We start from the raw sequence: 17,735 nt of genomic DNA on the forward strand, positions 1-17,735 counted from the left end.
TGTTTTATAGAGGAAAATTTTACAAGTCGTGAAGAAATGATGCTACTTTGATTTATTGTACGAGTTAAAAGAAGAGAGGCAGCGCTGTCCAACCTTTCAAAGCGATTATTTATTCAACGAGTTACTGATCGCGTTTTCTCCTTTATATGAATTTAAATGGCGTCATAATCTGTTCACCTCAATGAGAACGTGAAAATGTGAAAGGTCGGCGTCGGTGGTTTCCATGGAAAGACAAACAAATATCAAATACAATTATCATAATGTTTATATGTGTTTGTGAGGACATGTTAAAAGAGGGGGAGAGGGGGGCTTTCAATAAACACAAAAAAATGTCGCAATGTTCATATATGTTTGTGTGGACATATAATGAGAGGAGTCACTTCGCTTCTACTCTAATGATATGTTGTAATTCTTTTTCTTTTTTTTTCGTGCATAATTAAAACGGGATAGTGGCATATTAACAGCGCTGAATATCACATTACATTCGTACAAGCCAAATACGAGTATACGTTAAATATTAGACATTCATAACGCTATTTCAGTCTCCTCCGTCAAGTTCCACCAATTTGAAAGTCTGTATTGAAAACCGACTGAGGGCTGTATTGAGGGGGATATGAAGCCCTTTATCGGGGGCATGAATATTTGATGAACGCCGGAAAATTAGTCTTCTTGGAAATAAGCCGCTGGTGTTGATGTGTTGCAGGACCTCGCTCTCCCCCGCTTCGTAATGAGGAAGCGAAGGGAAGGAAGGAAGGAGCGAGGGGTTGTTCTTTACCATTGTGGCTCCTTTTAACCGCATCGTCGCTAGAAAAGAAAACGGAGGCGAAGCAATGAAAGGGAGCGGGGAGGGAGAAGGGAGAGGGCAAGGGCGAAATAAAAAGGAGTTAAATGAGACGGGGAAAAGTGGAGAGAGCGTAAAATGAGTGAAAATTAAAAAGAGACAGGATTATAAGATTAAAATATGGACAAGGGGAAAGAGGACAGGAGTGAGAGCGAAAAAATGAAGCAATATACACGAAGAGCGGACCTTTACATACACACGAGCTGCCGGAAACGGGGAGGACGAGGGAGGAAATGAGTGAATATAAGCAATGCATAGGGCGAGGACTGGCCGTGGGAGCCAAAAACACGCCGGGAAAAATAGCTTTGCTTTGTTTCTCTTTTTCATTTTGCTTTACATATTTGATTGCCTGCGATAACTATGATAAATAAAATATGGTACGTTTTCAATACTTTTATATATAATTAAAAGTTTAGTTTAGTTATATATTTTAATCTGTAGTCCATGTTCATTATTTTTTCTCTATAAATGTTTTATTTGTTCGCTTCGTGATGTTGAAGTCTGGTCGCTGGCGTTTTATTTGTATAAAAAGCTGTAATTACTTGGCTATCAGATTTCTTTCCTCCAAAAATGGGCTCTTAAATGCGTCTTTCATCACGCTTTTTTGTTTACGAACCAGAAAAAAAGACTTTCTTCTGACTCTTAATTAAGCACCAAAGATGTTTTTAATGTTCCAGGTAAAGGAGGTGTACGTGAGCTAGTTTTTTTTTCCTACGAAGCTTCCTCTGAAATACGCGACTCTGCCTGTGATGCAGTATGCACACGCTTCATCAGTCTTAGCCCTTTAAATCTATTTGCGATGCATTCATCTGTAGACCGCATACTAACTTACAAACATTCATATAAATAACTAGATCAAACAGCTAACGTTAAACTCAACTAAAGATCCACAGAAACCGTTTAAATCATTCTGTAGGCGTTGAACACACCTGAGCACATCCACCTGAAGTCATCTGTGATATCGCCACAAAGACGGGAAGCGGCGGCGCCTCGGGGGTCCGCTGCCGCGTTTGCGGGCGACGATAAAATCTTCTGCTCCGTTGGCTCCATCCAATCAGTTGAGGGAATCAGCGTCATCTCATCCTTCCTCGGCGCGTCATGGAAGGTTGCGTCACCCCTCCTCTACCCGGCTACCGTAAAGATCTTTCTCAGGGGATTTTTAAGGTACATCGTATCTGAATATTGTAAAGGGATATCTTAATCACCATTAACTAGAAAATATTTATCCAGTCTTACTTTTTTAGTAATCCTCGTCATAAAATGCATTTCAGATGTAGTTGGGGATTGATCTCTTATACATCGTTTTACATCTAGTTTTCGAGAATATTTGAATACAGAGACGTTGGAAATATATATTTTAAGTAGTAATTAGAATGTTTTTACATGATGGTACTCTTCCTTTTCATGGCACCGTCTTTCAAATGTATTAGATATTAGATGAAAGTTATCATATTTAGTATATCGCTTTTAAATGTGGCACAAGGGTATTTTCAAGAACAAAGAAGTCAAAAATTATCCGTTTACCTATTTCTATGCATTTCAACTTTCGTTTTTTTTATTTGAACATGTCTATAAGGTTTGCTATTGCGGTATTTTTGCCACATCCAACGTATATGTCACCGCGTAAATCTCCTGGGGCCGAGGTCACCCAATCGTCAATCTTCCCATTCTCTCTGAACAATCCCACACTTTTCCCTTGCTCCTCCACTTCCCCGTCGCTCCTCCTCTCACTGCCCCTCTTTCACCCTTGATTTCTGGTCATTTTAAAGCCATTCCTATTCCGCCTGACTTCCCGCTCATTCGTTAGCTCACCCGGCTCGTTCTCGTCGCCACTCCTCGCCGAGACCAAAGTGACCGGCCACCGACACTCGCTCAAAAAGTTATGATCTCGTCTGACAAACTCCGCCCGTCTCATGTCACGATCCCATGCCTGACGGACGACCGGGAGGGAGGAAAGAGAGAGGGGATAGAAGGGAGGGAAGAAGGAAGGACGAGAGAGAGAGAGAGAGAGAGAGAGAGAGAGAGAGAGAGAGAGAGAGAGAGAGAGAGAGAGAGAGAGAGAGAGATGGGAAATGAGGGGAGGGAGGGAAGGAACACGTCTCGTTAGCTATCATTAGGGCCAGCAGGGGAGAAGGGAGGGAGGGAGGGAGGAAGAGGATAGGATACATGATGTGATGTGAGGTCGTGAAAGAGAGAGAGAGAGAGATACCTGCTTTACAGAGATGAGGCACAGAACGCGGTGTGACGGTCAGCCAGATCCGAGGTGACGCATGTTTAACCCCGCTCCGATATGTCCTTCCCGCTACCTCGTTTTTCAGTCGCTTGCTGGGGGCACTTAGATAAATTGGAGTCACGGAAAACTGGTGATTCGCGCAGTTCTCACCATTACCGTATTTTACCGCGGAAGCAAAAATTATGGAGCAAACGCCGGGAGAAGGAGGGTAAGGATAAAGAGGAGGAGGAGGAGGAGGAGGAGGTGGGGATAGGAGCAGCAGGAAAGTGGTTTCGAATTGCTGGAAACGTTGGAAGGATTGAAATAAAAACGAGGCCGAAAATATAAGGAGTATTGTACAACGCATGTTTCCTATTGTTGTTGGAGATTGTAAACCGTGAATGCTGAAAAATAATGGGCAGAAAGATAGAAAGAGGAGGGCGAATGTGTGTGTGTGTGTGTGTGTGTGTGTGTGTGTGTGTGTGTGACTCAACGTAAAGAGTGAAAACGTAATACCCAAGAGTATGAGGGGAAAGGAAATAAAAAAAAGAGGAAGAGGGAGAGGAGGGAAAAGCTGGTGAAGGCGAGATAAGAGGAGGAGTATGGGAGCGGAAAGGGGAGAGAAGGTAGGATATATACGAGAAGGGAGAGGAAGGAAGGGAAAAGGGGAGCAGGGGTAGGGAGGGTGGGAAGAGGAAATATAAATGGAATAAGGTGAGGGGAATGGATGGAAACTGGGGGCAGAGGAACGTGTCACAGCGAGTAACATGGGTCGTGTGAGTATTGGATTTGTGTGAGCGTGTGTGTGCGTGTGTCTGTATCTGTGTATATGTGGTAGGGGGGAAGAGTAAGTTCTGTATATGTGTCTGTAGGGGGAAGGGGGGACTTGTATGTCGATGTATGTGCGTGGTCAGGTGGTCAGCGTAATGGGCAGCTGCCAGGTAAGAGGAAACAAGTCTCTCACTTTAATTAATTACTTGCGGCAGCGTCCAGTCCAATTAAAGTGGGCGTCTACACCTGGATGAGGAGAGGGGGAGGGGGAAGAAGAGGAGGAGGGAGAGGAGGGGTAGTGGACCGAGGTAGGGGAAGGAAGGAGAGAAGTGGGTGGGGATAGGGAAGCGCGAATGGGAAGTGGAAAGAGTAGGATAAAGAGGGAGAGAAGTGGATCGAGGTAGGGGAAGGAAGGAGAGAAGTGGGTGGGGATAGGGAAGCGCGAATGGGAAGTGGAAAGAGTAGGATAAAGAGGGAGAGAAGTGGACCGAGGTAGGGGAGGAGAGAGAGAGAAGTGGGCGAAGGTTAGGGAAGAGGGAGGAGGGAAGGACGTAGATGGATGTAGAGCGAGTAACCAAGTGAGGAGGACTTGGTAGGGTGGATCGGGGAAGGTAAGTGGGAGGTGGCAGTTGTAGTGATGTGGAATATTAGTGTTACCAATGGTGATGTATGTGCGTGTGTGTGTGTGAGAGAGAGAGAGAGAGAGAGAGAGAGAGAGAGAGAGAGAGAGAGAGAGAGAGGGAGAGGGAGAGGGAGAAGGAGAGAGAGTTAGGTGTGCTATATCACCAGGGGAGTAACCGGCTATTATTCATTGGTCATGTTTGGCGTGTACATTGCAAAGCCCGGGTGGTCATATTGTGTGATGGGCAAATGTCGTTCTCCTGTTGAAACGTATTGTAGCAGTGTATTAGTGAGGGGTGGGAGAGTGGTGGTGGTGGTGGTGGTGTTACTGTTAGTGTTGGTGGTGCATTTGTCAAGGGAGACAGACCAACTCGTTTTCTCGTAAGTTGAGGTGTGGCGGAATATATGACGTTTGTGTTGTGTCGTAATGGCGAAACAGTTAAGCGCAAAGTGGGGTGATATTGCGAGAGGTGTGTGCGTTATGTATGACCGTAAGCACCGTATATTGTCATGTGCGTAATGAAAGAGATATTTTTATGGAGATTTGTGACACGTTTATGATAGAAAATTAGTGCGGGCGGCAAATTTAATGTAGTATATATGTCCTTAAAACGTGACCTGGAAGAAGTACACAATCACACAGAGACGTTTAGACTAGCAGACACGCAGGCAAAGACACATGCTCTCAAAGTAACAACACAACACACAGCAAAGTACTGAAACATGACAAAACTAGCCCACAAGCAGACACGCAGGTACAGACACACTCATACAACGTAGCAACACAACACAGTACAACACAAAAAGATAACAAAGCCAACCCATGAAGCGTATTCCCCCCACAACAACATAATTCAAAATCATTCCGAGAACTGACAGAACATGATTAAATTTAGGGTACCGCTATAATAGGACCAACAAGTACAGCGCTTCCCGACAATGCCAAATGTGTAGGATAATTACGTTGACTCCGGCGCCGGTAATTTCTGCAAAGCTACGACAGGAAAGGGGAGGTTCGGAAAAGTTATAGCCGTGTCCTTAAAATCATAATTGGTATTCGGTAATAATGGCGAAGAACGTGATCCTAATGTTAATTTATGCACGTATTAATGTGAGCGTGTGTGTGTGTGTGTGTGTGTGTGTGTGTGTGTGTGTGTCAGAGAGAGAAAAAAGGAAGAGAATGAGAGTGGGAGGCCGTATTGGAATGCATATGTACGTATTTGGGTCAGGCAAAATATCTGATATCTACCGCGGACGCACACACACGTACCCGATTCACATACCCGCCAATTTTCCCACACCCACCTATCCGCCCTCGTTCCCCTCCCCACACACACCACTCTGACTCATGCCATCCATCAATTACCGTGCGTTGTTAAGCTAAGTCGGCAAATCGATGGATTGGAGTTCTCATCCGCGCGCAGCAGTCCCCTCGCCGCACCGCACCGCCTACCACCTCGGTCAGAAAATCTACGGTCCTGGCTTGCTGCATTTCACTACCCGACCTCCGCTGCTTTATGCTCCCTCTGTCACATCCTCATCATATATTCGTCGGGCGAGGAATTTAAACTCTTGCTGCTCCTCCGTCACGCTAGTCTCAGCCTGAAAGTTCCTGCTGAGTTTGGTATGAGGCGCGGGAGGATGAGGGTGCGAGGGAGAGTGGGAGGGAGGATAAGAGAAGAGAGGGAAGGGAGAAAGGTGAGAGGCAGAAGGGGAAATAGAGAGAGAGAGTCGACGAGTTAGTGTGCGTGGGTACGGGAGATTCAATTTATGGTGCTCTCCTTCTTCAGCGTTTTTCTTGTTCTTCCTTTTTGTTATAGTTATGGTGAAGCTGTTATCATGTTTCTTTTTATTTTCATTTTTTTCATCGATTTTTCAAGGCATATTGTATTTCCTATTTCTAATTCATTTTGTTTGTATCTCCTCTTGCGTATGTGTCTCTGGTTATCAAAATATTTAGGCATTTATCATATTTTTCATTCAGTTTAATAGGCTTATCTTATTTCCATCACTAATTATTTATATTGTATTTCCTAATGTATATGTATCTCAGGTCATCAAAATAATCAAGCTTTTACATAGTTTATCATATTTTTCACTCTCAAAATACACTACTACGCTCTCTTTGTTAGGAAAAAAACATAATATGAATACCAGCGACCGGGGAGGGAGGGAGGGAGGGAGGGAGATTATCATGCACTATAATTAAGATAACGATCTCTACTAACGACAATACTCTCTCTCTCTCTCTCTCTCTCTCTCTCTCTCTCTCTCTCTCTCTCTCTCTCTCTCTCTCTCTCTCTCTCTCTCTCTCCACTATCTCTCTTTCTCACACTCCCTCTTGCTCTGTATACACATTTTTGCCATCCGTCCAACTTGACTCAAACCTTCAGCCCTTTCTCATCTCCCCTTTGGCAATAAGTTTCTGAAGGAGTCTCTGGTGAAGGGGATGCTCGCTTGAGGCTGAGATGAGGGGAGCGTCTCGGTCGGAACTACTGAGGAAATTGACCCCCTGATGGAAACTAGGCGAGGGAGGGTGGGAAGGGAGCGAAGAGGGACAGGGAGAGTGTTATGGCATTCGAGAGAGGGGGAAGGAGAGAGTTGTGGAGACAGGAGAGGAGCGATGATGGCGGAGAAGTGGGTTTGAGGCGGTGTGTGAGTGTGTGTGCATGTGGGGGTAGGGGGGTCTGAGAGTGTGTGTGTGTGTGTGTGTGTGTGTGTGTGTGTGTGTGTGTGTGTGAGAGAGAGAGAGAGAGAGAGAGAGAGAGAGAGAGAGAGAGAGAGAGAGAGAGAGAGAGAAATAAACACCATAGTAGTATACATGACTAATTTGACACCCGTATATTTTTCCATGACCTTTTCAAAACATATTTCAACTACGAACTAAAACATCCATTAATAATTCATTGTCATAGAAATCCCTACTTCCTCCTCCTCCGCAACCTAATCTTGATCCAGGAAATTATGTAAATGTTAAAGTGATGCTTGTTTTTTGGGTTTGTTTTTTTGCAGCTTTTGTCTTCTTTTTATTTCATATTGGAGTGAATGAACTCTCAAAGGTTGCTGGAGTCCAATTTCCGGTTATGTTGCAACTTTTGCTTTGCTTCTTTTCCCTGTAGATAGAAACGATCATCATCATCATTATCACCTGGGTTTAACATGAGTGAGACTGTGAAACGATATGAGAGACGAGATGTGATATTTATTTTCAAGGATTTAATTTCGTCTCCCATCGAAATAAAAAATATATATATACAGCGAATTAAATCACTCGAATATAGGGCGAGAGAAGTTGAATAGAGAAGGGTTTGACCATCGAGAAAAAGAAACGAATATATATAGAATTAAATAGATAATCCGGATGTGGGCCGAGAAGGTGAATGGAAGAGAGCTCGACCATAAAAAAAAGACAAATATATAGAATGAGATAATCCGAATGAGGGGCGAGGAGGTTAATGGGGGAGAGTTAGACTATTAAAAACACAAAGCTATAGAATGAAATAATCCGATGTGGGGCGAAAGGAGGTGAATGGACGAGGGGTTGACCATAAAAAAATAAAAGATATATAAAATGAAATAATCTGAATGTTTGCCAAGAAACTGAATGGAGAAGAGCTTGACCATCGTAAAAAAAATATATTTAAAAATGAAATAATCTTGATGTGGGGCGCAGAGGTGAATGGAAATAGTTTTGACCATATAAAAAAATAACAAATATATATAAAATTAAGTAATCTAGATGTGGGAGCGAGTAGGTGAATAGAGGAGGAGGGTTCAAAAAAAGTATCCCATTGACCTCTTTTTTTTTTTTCGCCCTTACCCCGAGTCCCCGCCCCGGAATTAGGCTTAACGGGAAGAAAAACGTGAAATAGATGAGATGGATGGATGAAAGAGTACCAGGCCAACCTTTTTCCCTCCTTCCTCATCGCTTTTCATCGCCTCTCTCTCTCTCTCTCTCTCTCTCTCTCTCTCTCTCTCTCTCTCTCTCTCTCTCTCTCTCTCTCTCTCTCTCTCTCTCTCTCTCTCTCTCTCTCTCTCCTCCTCCTCTTCCTCCTCCTCCTCCTCCTCCTCAACCTTCTCGTCAACCTACTCTAATCTCCATCCTGACCATCACTCCCCCTATCCCATTCCTTCCCTCATTCCCTTCCTCTTTCCTTCTTTCCTCCCTTTTCCTTTTTCTTTTCCTCATCTCTCCTCCTCCTCCTCCTCCTCAACCTCCTCAACCTACTCCAATCTAAATCCTGACCATTAGTTCCCCTATTCCCCTTTCCTTCCCATCCTTTCCTTCGCCTTTCCCTTCTTTCCTCCCTTTTCCTTTCTTCTGCCCTCCTTTCTCCTTTCCTCATCCTCATCCTCATCCTCATCCCCAACCTACTCTAATCTCAGTCCCTTTTCCCCTTCCGTCCCTTCTTCCCTTCGCCTTCCTTTCTTTCCTCCTTCCTCCTGTCTCCTTTCGTTCTCTCTGTCAATTTGCGTCGTTCCTCTGTTTGCTTATCCGCTCCACCTGCTATAATTATTTACTTTCCTCTCTGACCACTTCCCTTCCCCTTCCCTCCCTATCACAGTCTCTCCCTCTCTCCCTCCCTCTCTCCTTCCATTCCTCCCAGTATCCCTCCCGCCATCTCTCACTCTCCTACGTCTATGTGTCAACGGAGAAGGTTGTAGCTGTACAGAGAGAGAGAGAGAGAGAGAGAGAGAGAGAGAGAGAGAGAGAGAGAGAGAGAGAGAGAGAGAGAGAGAGAGAGAGAGAGAGAAGACTAGACCAAACTAAGAGACAGTAAGAATGGGAAACAAGATGAAAGGAAAAAGAACGAGGAGAAGCAAGTGTGTGCGTAAGAGAGAGAGAGAGAGAGAGAGAGAGAGAGAGAGAGAGAGAGAGAGAGAGAGAGAGAGAGAGAGAGAGAGAGAGAGAGAGAGAGAGAGCGGCTTTTAGATTATTCCACATTTTTGCCGAGCTGTCATCGTGTTAATGGATTTTGTAAATTGTTTGCTATTTCAAGTCTTATTCGAAGCAAGCCTGTGTCAGTGTCCTCCCTCCCTCCCTCCCTCTGCGATATCGGTTATTTGTATTTTGTTCTCAATTTAATTTATCGGGTTTATGCTTTCGTCGTATGATTCTTTAATGTTTTGATATCGACGTTGTTATATATATGATAGTTGATAAAATACGCTTCGCCTTTCGTTTGTTGCTTGTTTTCCGGGGACTGACTTTTATTATTGAAAGATTCTTTAGTTTTCGTATGATTCTTTATTTTTCGATTTCGACGTTGTTATATTTATATGTTAGTTGATAAAAATACGCTTCACCTTTCGTTTGTCGCTTGTTTTAATACTGAAAGATGCTTTAGTTCTTGATTCCGACTTTTTGATTGGACACATTTCTACTCGTCAAAAAGCTTAGCAAGTGTAGACAGGTCATTGATATATGTATACATTAGGTAAAGGAAGAAAATTGTTTGACATATAACTCGTTAGTGTTTCTACATCGACATTTCTTGGAAACTCTCAATTTTGGAAACTGTATTCGTTCAATTCTTTAGGCATGACCATAGATAGAGAGATAGGTAGATCAGTAGATAAATAGATAGATAAACAGAGATAAGTAGAGATAGATAGAAAGATAGAGAGAAAACCTCGTTGTACCTTCGAATGTATTGTGAAGTTATATATATGAAAATCTGTCTGCATTCTGCGTGTTTGTTTTGATGTATAAGTTAGTTATCGAAGGTGCATTGGTCCATTAATGGCAAGATTGCAGTCCGCGGGAACAGCGTCCATCCATTGACGTCAGATTGAAGGAAATAACTCTCTCCGCTCTCTTCTCTCTCCTGGACCGCTGCGAGTGGAGGAGAGAGAGGTGGAGAGATGGAAAGGGGGAGAGGTGGAAAGAGGGAAGAAAGAGGCTTTGTTCGCGGAAGAGGCAAACAGAAGAGAAACAACCTTGAGAGAGAGAGAGAGAGAGAGAGAGAGAGAGAGAGAGAGAGAGAGAGAGAGAGAGAGAGAGAGAGAGAGAGAGAGAGAGAGAGAGAGAGAGAGAGAGAGAGAGAGAGAGAGAGAGAGAGAGAGAGAGAGAGAGAGAGAGAGAGAGAGAGAGAGAGAGAGAGAGAGAGAGTGAGTAAAGGGAATGGGCCTATATCGAATGGGAGAGCAAAGAGATGGAAAACGGGGACCTCACTCAACACGGGGGAGAGAGAGAAGAGAGGAAAGATATCATATAGGAGGGCCAGAGAAGAACGGGGAAACGATGCTGCAATATTGAGGGAGTGTGTGTGGCAAGGAAAGAAAGGAAAGGAAAAAAGAAAAAAGATAAATAAAAAGAATGCCAGACGACAGAAAGAAATAGCGATTGGCAAGGCAAGAAAGGAAAGTAAGAGAGAGCAATAAAGAAAGATAAAAAAGAAAGCCAAGAGAAGCAGAAGGAAAGAAAAAGAGACAAATATGGAGGAAAGGAAAGAAAGGAAGAATGAGAAAAATGAAAGAAATATAGTAGGAAATAAATAAAAAATGGAAAGGTAAAAGAATGCCAGACAAAAAGAAAGAAAAAAATGGAAATAAAGAAGGAAGGAAGAGCAAGAAATAAAGATAAAGTAAAAAGAAAGAATGAAGGAAAGGAGAGAGAAAAACGGAAGAAAAGCGAAGAGAGACAGCAGGACACAAAGAAAGAGAGGTAAAAGTAATAGGAGGCAAAAGAAGGAAGGAAAATAGACAAAAGAAAAATAGATGGAATAAAAAGAAAAAAACGAAGGAAAGACGAAAAAATAAGAAAAACGAAAAGAGACAGCAGGACACGAAGAAAAAAAAGGTAAAAAAAAAATAGGAGACAAAAGAGAAACGAAATACGAATGAGCGAGCATGTTCAGTCCACCAACCATCACCATCACACACCACAACACCAAACAAATCCATCCTAATATTACAGTTTTTTTTTTCCGCCGCTTTGATTCCGGTTCCTTTGGCCCGGCTGCCCGTCCGTCTCCGCCTTCCATCAGTCACGCCCCCGGTCACCCACGCACGCCCTCACGCACTCCCTCAAACTGCTCATATTTATTCTTTTTAGCGGGATCTTATGAATTCTCTTCCTTTGAGACTGGACAGAAACGTGACTCCGATGTTAAAATGAGAACACCGGGAGATATGTGGTAAGCCGCCCGCCGTCTCTCTCTCTCTCTCTCTCTCTCTCTCTCTCTCTCTCTCTCTCTCTCTCTCTCTCTCTCTCTCTCTCTCTCTCTCTCTCTCTCTCTCTCTCTCTCTCTCTTTTCTCTTCTTTTTCTCCATTTGTGGCACGATTTGTATGCATGTCTGCCTTTTTCTTCTGTGCATGTGTGTGTGTGTGTGTGTGTGTGTGTGTGTGTGTGTGTGTGTGTGTGTGTGTGAGCATGCTTTGTCTGTCTGATAGTGTCTCTCTCTCTCTCTCTCTCTCTCTCTCTCTCTCTCGCTCTCGCTCCCACTCTCTCTCACTCTCTCTTTCTCGCCCGTGACTTTTTTTCCGCGGGTAAATTATTCACGTGAATCGAGCGATGTACAGACACACGATCAGTTGCTCCTCTCTCAGCCTCCGTCCAGCCGGGGAGGAAGCGATAAGTGTGTTGTTTGGCTCGGCGGGGGAAAGCCTTTTGGTGTAGAGCGCGAGTCCTTTCCCTCCCGCCTTTGACTGCCTTTGTGTTGGCGTGTGTGTTGGTGGTGGTGAGGGTGGGAAAAGGGGGAGAGGGGGGGGGGGGGCTATGTGTGTGGGTGGTGGGGGTTTGTCTGTGTGTGTGGGAGGTATCTGTGTGTGTGTGTGTGTGTGTGTGTGTGTGTGTGTGTGGTTTCTCTTTATTTGTTCTATCGAGTTCTTAAACGTTTCTGTGTATGTATTTTTAGCTCTGTCTGTCTGCCTGTCTGTCTGTCTGTCTGTGCTCTCTCTCTCTCTCTCTCTCTCTCTCTCTCTCTCTCTCTCTCTCTCTCTCTCTCTCTCTCTCTCTCTCTCTCTCAGGCATGCAATATAGATAGAGAAATGAAAGATTCCTCCAATACCATCACAACCACTACCCTCGAGGCATTTTCTCTCCTCTCATTTTTTCCTCTCGCCCCGGCCAACCCAACGCTAGGGAAGGCCAAATGAAAAGCTCGCCCAAGATATGTGTGTCAGAGGGTCGTGGTATTTTCGTGTATAGCCTCCCTTTAATCTCCGAGGAGCTCTATTTGTTTTGCTTATCAATGCGTGCGACTGGATGCAGGGGGAGAGAGAGGGAGGGAGAGAGAGAGAGAGAGAAGGAGCAGGAGGCAAGACCGGGTTCAATTTCACGTTTGAGCTCATCAGTATAAATCAAGGGTAGGAAGCGCTCACGGCTGCAAGGTATTAGGCAGGTAAGGGTGAGGTATTATGCGTGTAATGGTGAAGTATTGGACGACTTGACACCAGGCAGGAAGACAGGTAGACAGGTAGATATGTAGGTAGGCATGTAGGGGGCTAAAATGATATGTAGGTAGGCAGGAAACGCAGAGAAGCACGGATTATTAAGGGAAGGATGAGGTATTGTACGTGTAATGGTGAAGTATTGGACAACGAGGTACCGGGCAGGAAGGCAGACAGACAGGTGGGGGCTAAAAAATATTGTGTAGGGGTGGAAAAAACGAAGAAACGGCGGCTTTAAAAGGAAGGATGATGAGGTATGTAATGGCGTGAAGTATTGGACAACGAGGTACCGGGCAGGAAGGCAGACAGACAGGTAGATGTATAGTTAGGCAGGTAGATAGCTAGAATATGTAGGTAGGTAGAGCAGGGAAACGCGGCTTATTCAGGGAAGGGTGAGGTATTATACGTATAATTGTGAAGTATCGGACAACGAGGCATCAGATAGGAAGATTAGGTAAACAGATAGTTATTTAGGTAGGTAAAATAATGTGTAGGTAGGTAGGAAAAGCAGAGAAACACGGCTTATTCAGGAACAAGAAGGTGATATATTATGCATGTAATAGCGAGGTATCGGACAACGAGACAGCAGGTAGGAAGATTAGGTACATAGATAGTTATTTAGGTAGGTAGAATAATGTGTAGGTAGGTGGGAAAAGCAGAGAAACACAGCTTATTCAGGAACAGGATAGTGATGTATTATGCATGTAATAGCGAGGTATCGGACAACGAGACAGCAGGTGGAAGGCAGGGAGACAGTAGGAAGATAAGTAGATAGCTTGAGAGGGTAGAGGGACAGTTTGGGCAATGAAGTATCAAATAGTTAAGCAGGAAAGTAGCAGGTAGATAGGTAAGTATGTAGATTGGTAGGTAAATATATAGGTAGATAGGTATTTATGTAGGTAGGTAGGGGATACAACTTTGTCAGGAACAGGTGAAATATTATGCCTTTATGATGATGATTTAGGTAACGAGGGAACAGACGGCTGGGTAAGCAGGTAGGTAAGCAGGTGAGGAGGCACGCAGGAGCTCAAGCAATCGTGTCTGGGTACAAAGTCGTAGGCCGGTGATTCAGGAGCAAGACGCAGGTGAGGCAGGTGAGCGAGGTAGGCAAATGAACACCTGACTCTGAGGAACGGCCACGAAGGAGACACTTATTACATCCTCGGGCACGGAAGTCTTGCGCCGCAGTGGAAAAGAATTATGAAAAGACGAGATTTTAACGTGAAGAATCAGCATGAATCCCGCTTTTGAGGTGAGCCACGGAATGAAGTCACGTAAGCCAGACCTGGAGGAGTGTAAAGGGACGCAGGAACGTGTGGGAGCGGTATGAGACTCAAGGTTTTAGGGCCCGATAGCTATCCTCGGTAACAAGATAAGAGGATGATGGTGTTGATATTGTGTACCTGAAGTAGTCCACCGAGCACCATTTCTTTCGACTGTTGTGCACTTGAATTAGTCAAGCTGTACTTTCTGTTGATGAAGTAGAAACACGAGGGCCTTTCCTCGATAACAAGAGAAGAATGCGATAGTGTTGATGATAAGTTACCTGAGTTAGTCTACCTGTCACCTGTAGTTTTACCTGACTAATTTAGGAAGCGCAGTACAGTAATTAAAAGAAGAAAGGGAAGCTGGAACGTGTGAGGAAGCCACGAGACTCGAGGTATTAGTGCGCGATATCTATTCTTCGGTAACAGAGAAGAGGATTGTGAACCTAAATTTTTCCACCTGGGACCTGTTCTTTTGATTCTTGTGCACATACATTAGTCAACCTTGCACCTGTGTCTCGGCTAATTAAGTAAGAAGAAAAGAGCCTTCCCTCGGTAACAGAAGAGTATGATAATTTTGTTAGTGTGTACCTGAGTTAGTCTACCTGGCACCTGTACTTTCACCTCACTAATTAAGGACACTCGGCAGCTATTAAAAGAAGAAAAGGGCTTAGGAACGGATGGGTGAGGTGCGAGACTCATATTTTTAGTGTCCGATAGTCATTCTTCGGTAAAAAAAAAAAGTTGAGAGTGAAAAGAAATTATTAATAGTGTATGTACCTGAAATAGTCCACCTGGCACCTGTACATTCACCTGGCTAATTAAGGACAGTCGGAAGCCATAAAGAAAAGAGGAAAAAATCTAAAGCTTGAAAAAAATGAAAGAAAGAAAATACAACCAAAAATACTTACAACTTACAGGAACTTTTTTTCGTCTGCTTTCTTTTCTTAATAGCAGCGTGGTATTTCGAGGCTCGGTGCTTAGTGGGTCACTGATTGCACGGTAACTGCGGGTGGGAAAAAGCGAGAGGGAGGAGGTCTTGCTAGCGTGAAGGGCGGGGCGAAGAAAGGAGGCGCAATGAAAACGAAACACGTCCTCCCTCCACCGCGGCTTGGCCCAGACTGAGGCTCGGAGCTCCAACCTGCACATGCCTGGCTGACTGGCTCGTCCCTCGCTCCTTATCCTACCTTTACCTTTGGCTGCCTCCTCCTCCTCCTCCTCCTACTCCCCTACGACCCATCCTCTTTTTTTCTTCCCTCTCCCCTCCTCCTCCTCCTCCTTCTGAATTTGCTCCTTCTCCACTTTCTCTCTCCTCCATCGCCTCTTCCTGATCCTCCTCCTCCACCTCCTCCTCTTCCCATCCTCCTTTTCTCTCCCCTCCCGCCTCCTCTTTTTCCTCCTCTTCCACTCCTCTCTCTCCTCCTGCCCTTTCTTCTCCCTTATCCTAGTGTCTCCTCCTCCTCCTCCTCCTCCTCCTCCTCCTCCTCCTCCCCCTCCCCTTCTTCTTCCTCTTCCTCTACCTCAGCCCATACTCCTTTCTCTTCCTTCCCTCCTAAACTCTCTCCTCTTTCTCGTCCTTTTCCTCCTCCTCCTTTCTCTCTCCCTCCTCCTCGTCTCTTTCCTCCTCCCTCTCTTCTCCCTCCTCCTCCTCCTCCTCCTCCTCTTCCTCCATATAACCTCCCCTCCATTGGTGTCCTTTTTATGTATTTTGTAATAGAATTTTGTTTTCAGTTTAATTATTTTCTATGGCAAAATTTCAGTCGTGTCACAATAATGTATGTATGTATGTATGTATGTATGTATAGACATATGTATCGATCTCTCTCTCTATCTTTCTATCTATCTATCTTTCTATCTATCTGTCTATTTAGGTGTATTATGTGCATGTGTGTGTATGTGTGTGTGTGTGTGTGTGCCCTGTCATTACCGGCCGCGTTCAGTGAGTCCGTATTATGCAGCTTCGATACATTTCGCTGGTCGCATGATCCTGTTCCGCATGGTTTTCCTTTAATATCGAACTTTATTTGAAACATAAATCCCACGAGTTTAACATATATTTACATCCGACCAGAACAACGCTTAATAATAGATACTCCTCCCCTCCCCCTCCTCCCTTGCCTCCTCATCTCTCTCCTCCTTTCCTTCTTCTCCCTCATCCTACTTCTCTCTCTCTCTCCTCCTCATTCTTCTTTTTTTCCAGGTTACCTCCTCTCCATCAACTGATTTTTTTTTTCCAGTTGACAAATCATTTCCATACAACATACATTTACATACAACCTGAACAAAGCTTAATAATAATACGGCTTTAAGCTTTTTTTGGGGGGGGTATTCCTATGTATGCGTTTGGCTTGAAAAGGTTAAGAAACGTTTTGAACTGTAAATGTGTGCGACCTGAATGAACGTTTGGTTATAGAGGGAGGATCAGCGCGCAAAGACAGGCTTAGGTGGATCATGACTCCTCGTGGAATTACCTTTATGCTTCTCCTCTTGCTCTTCTTCCTCCTCCACGTCCTTGTCCTCCTCCTACTCCTTGTCATCCTCATCCTCATTCTCATCCTCCTCCTTTTCTTCCTCCTATGACCTCCCTGCTGATACAAAAAGACGAGAAAACAAGAAAATATATATAAATAAAGAAAATAGTCGTGAATAATACCATATCTAAAAAACATTAAGCTAATCTATGGCTAAAAAAAATGTCAATAAGAACTATGATGAAATAAAAAGAAATATCATAAGCAAATGGCCGGCAAAGGAAATAAAAGTAAAAGAATGAAAAAAAAGATGAAACTGCACCCCACTTCAAAACATAAACAAAAAAAAACGAGATAGAGAATTGGAAAATATTAATAAAGTTTGCCAAGGTGGATTCCGTTGTGCCGGAGACTTGTATTGTTACCTTTTGTCTCGCGAACGTGACGTCAAGGAGGTGAGAGGTTATATTTGCTTGGCCCCGTCACACCTGTGCTCGCTAACACCTGAGAGTGAGAGTGAGCAGCAGAAGCTCGCTCACCTCTTCTCTGTATTCGCTGACGTTCGGGATATACGAATTCAAGGACATACTCTGTTGACTTGTTTTCTCTGGCGTCCGTGATTGCATATTTAAGATATTTTTTGCTTACTTGCCTTCGTTTGATGTCTGTTATCGTAAATTCTGGATATTCTCTATTCATTTGCCCTCGCTGACGTCCGTGGGGTTGAAATATATGCTGTGAATTCGTGAAATATTGTGTATATTAAGCGAATACAGAAAAAAAAGGTTATTATTAAAAATGCGTATCCTTCGCTGACGTCAGTGGTGGCATAGTTCGATCATACAGAGCTGACGAATTCGCTGACGTCTGTGGTGGTGAATTAGTTTCTGGGAATGCGTGAAATACTGAATGTGTCGAGCGAGTAAGAAAAAAAAACCATTAATATTGAAAATGCGATTATCTCCACAATTTATTTCACGACATAGGAATATCCAGGAACCGAACATAAAATAATGGCCTAAAAAACGCTGCTTCTTTAAACCCCAGAGAAGAAAAAGAAGAAAAAAGAGACAAGAAAAAGGCAAAAAGATACCATAATCAATACATCGTTAAAATGCATATGCTGACGTCCGTGGCTGAAAATTTAGGAAGCTTGAGA

The 17,735-nt window shown here is 43.9% G+C and overlaps 1 protein-coding gene across 3 annotated transcripts in view; it reads right to left on the reverse strand.

Annotated features, from left to right (window-relative positions):
* Nucleotides 1-17,083, reverse strand: part of LOC127006793 (uncharacterized) — a 127,046-nt gene extending 109,963 nt beyond the window's left edge. Inside the window, exons 1-2 of one of the 3 annotated variants that reach the window (XM_050877118.1) lie at nt 17,002-17,083; nt 16,577-16,690 (exon numbers count right to left, since the gene is read on the reverse strand). The gene's annotated coding sequence lies outside the window, so the exon portion shown is untranslated. Of the gene's footprint in view, nt 1-15,016; nt 15,238-16,576; nt 16,691-17,001 lie in introns of those variants that run through there. The other 2 variants (XM_050877117.1, XM_050877116.1) reach the window with 2 other exon arrangements.
* Nucleotides 17,084-17,735: the final 652 nt, after the last annotated feature.

This window comes from Eriocheir sinensis, chromosome 33, assembly GCF_024679095.1.
Source record: "Eriocheir sinensis breed Jianghai 21 chromosome 33, ASM2467909v1, whole genome shotgun sequence".
Taxonomy (NCBI): domain Eukaryota; kingdom Metazoa; phylum Arthropoda; class Malacostraca; order Decapoda; family Varunidae; genus Eriocheir; species Eriocheir sinensis.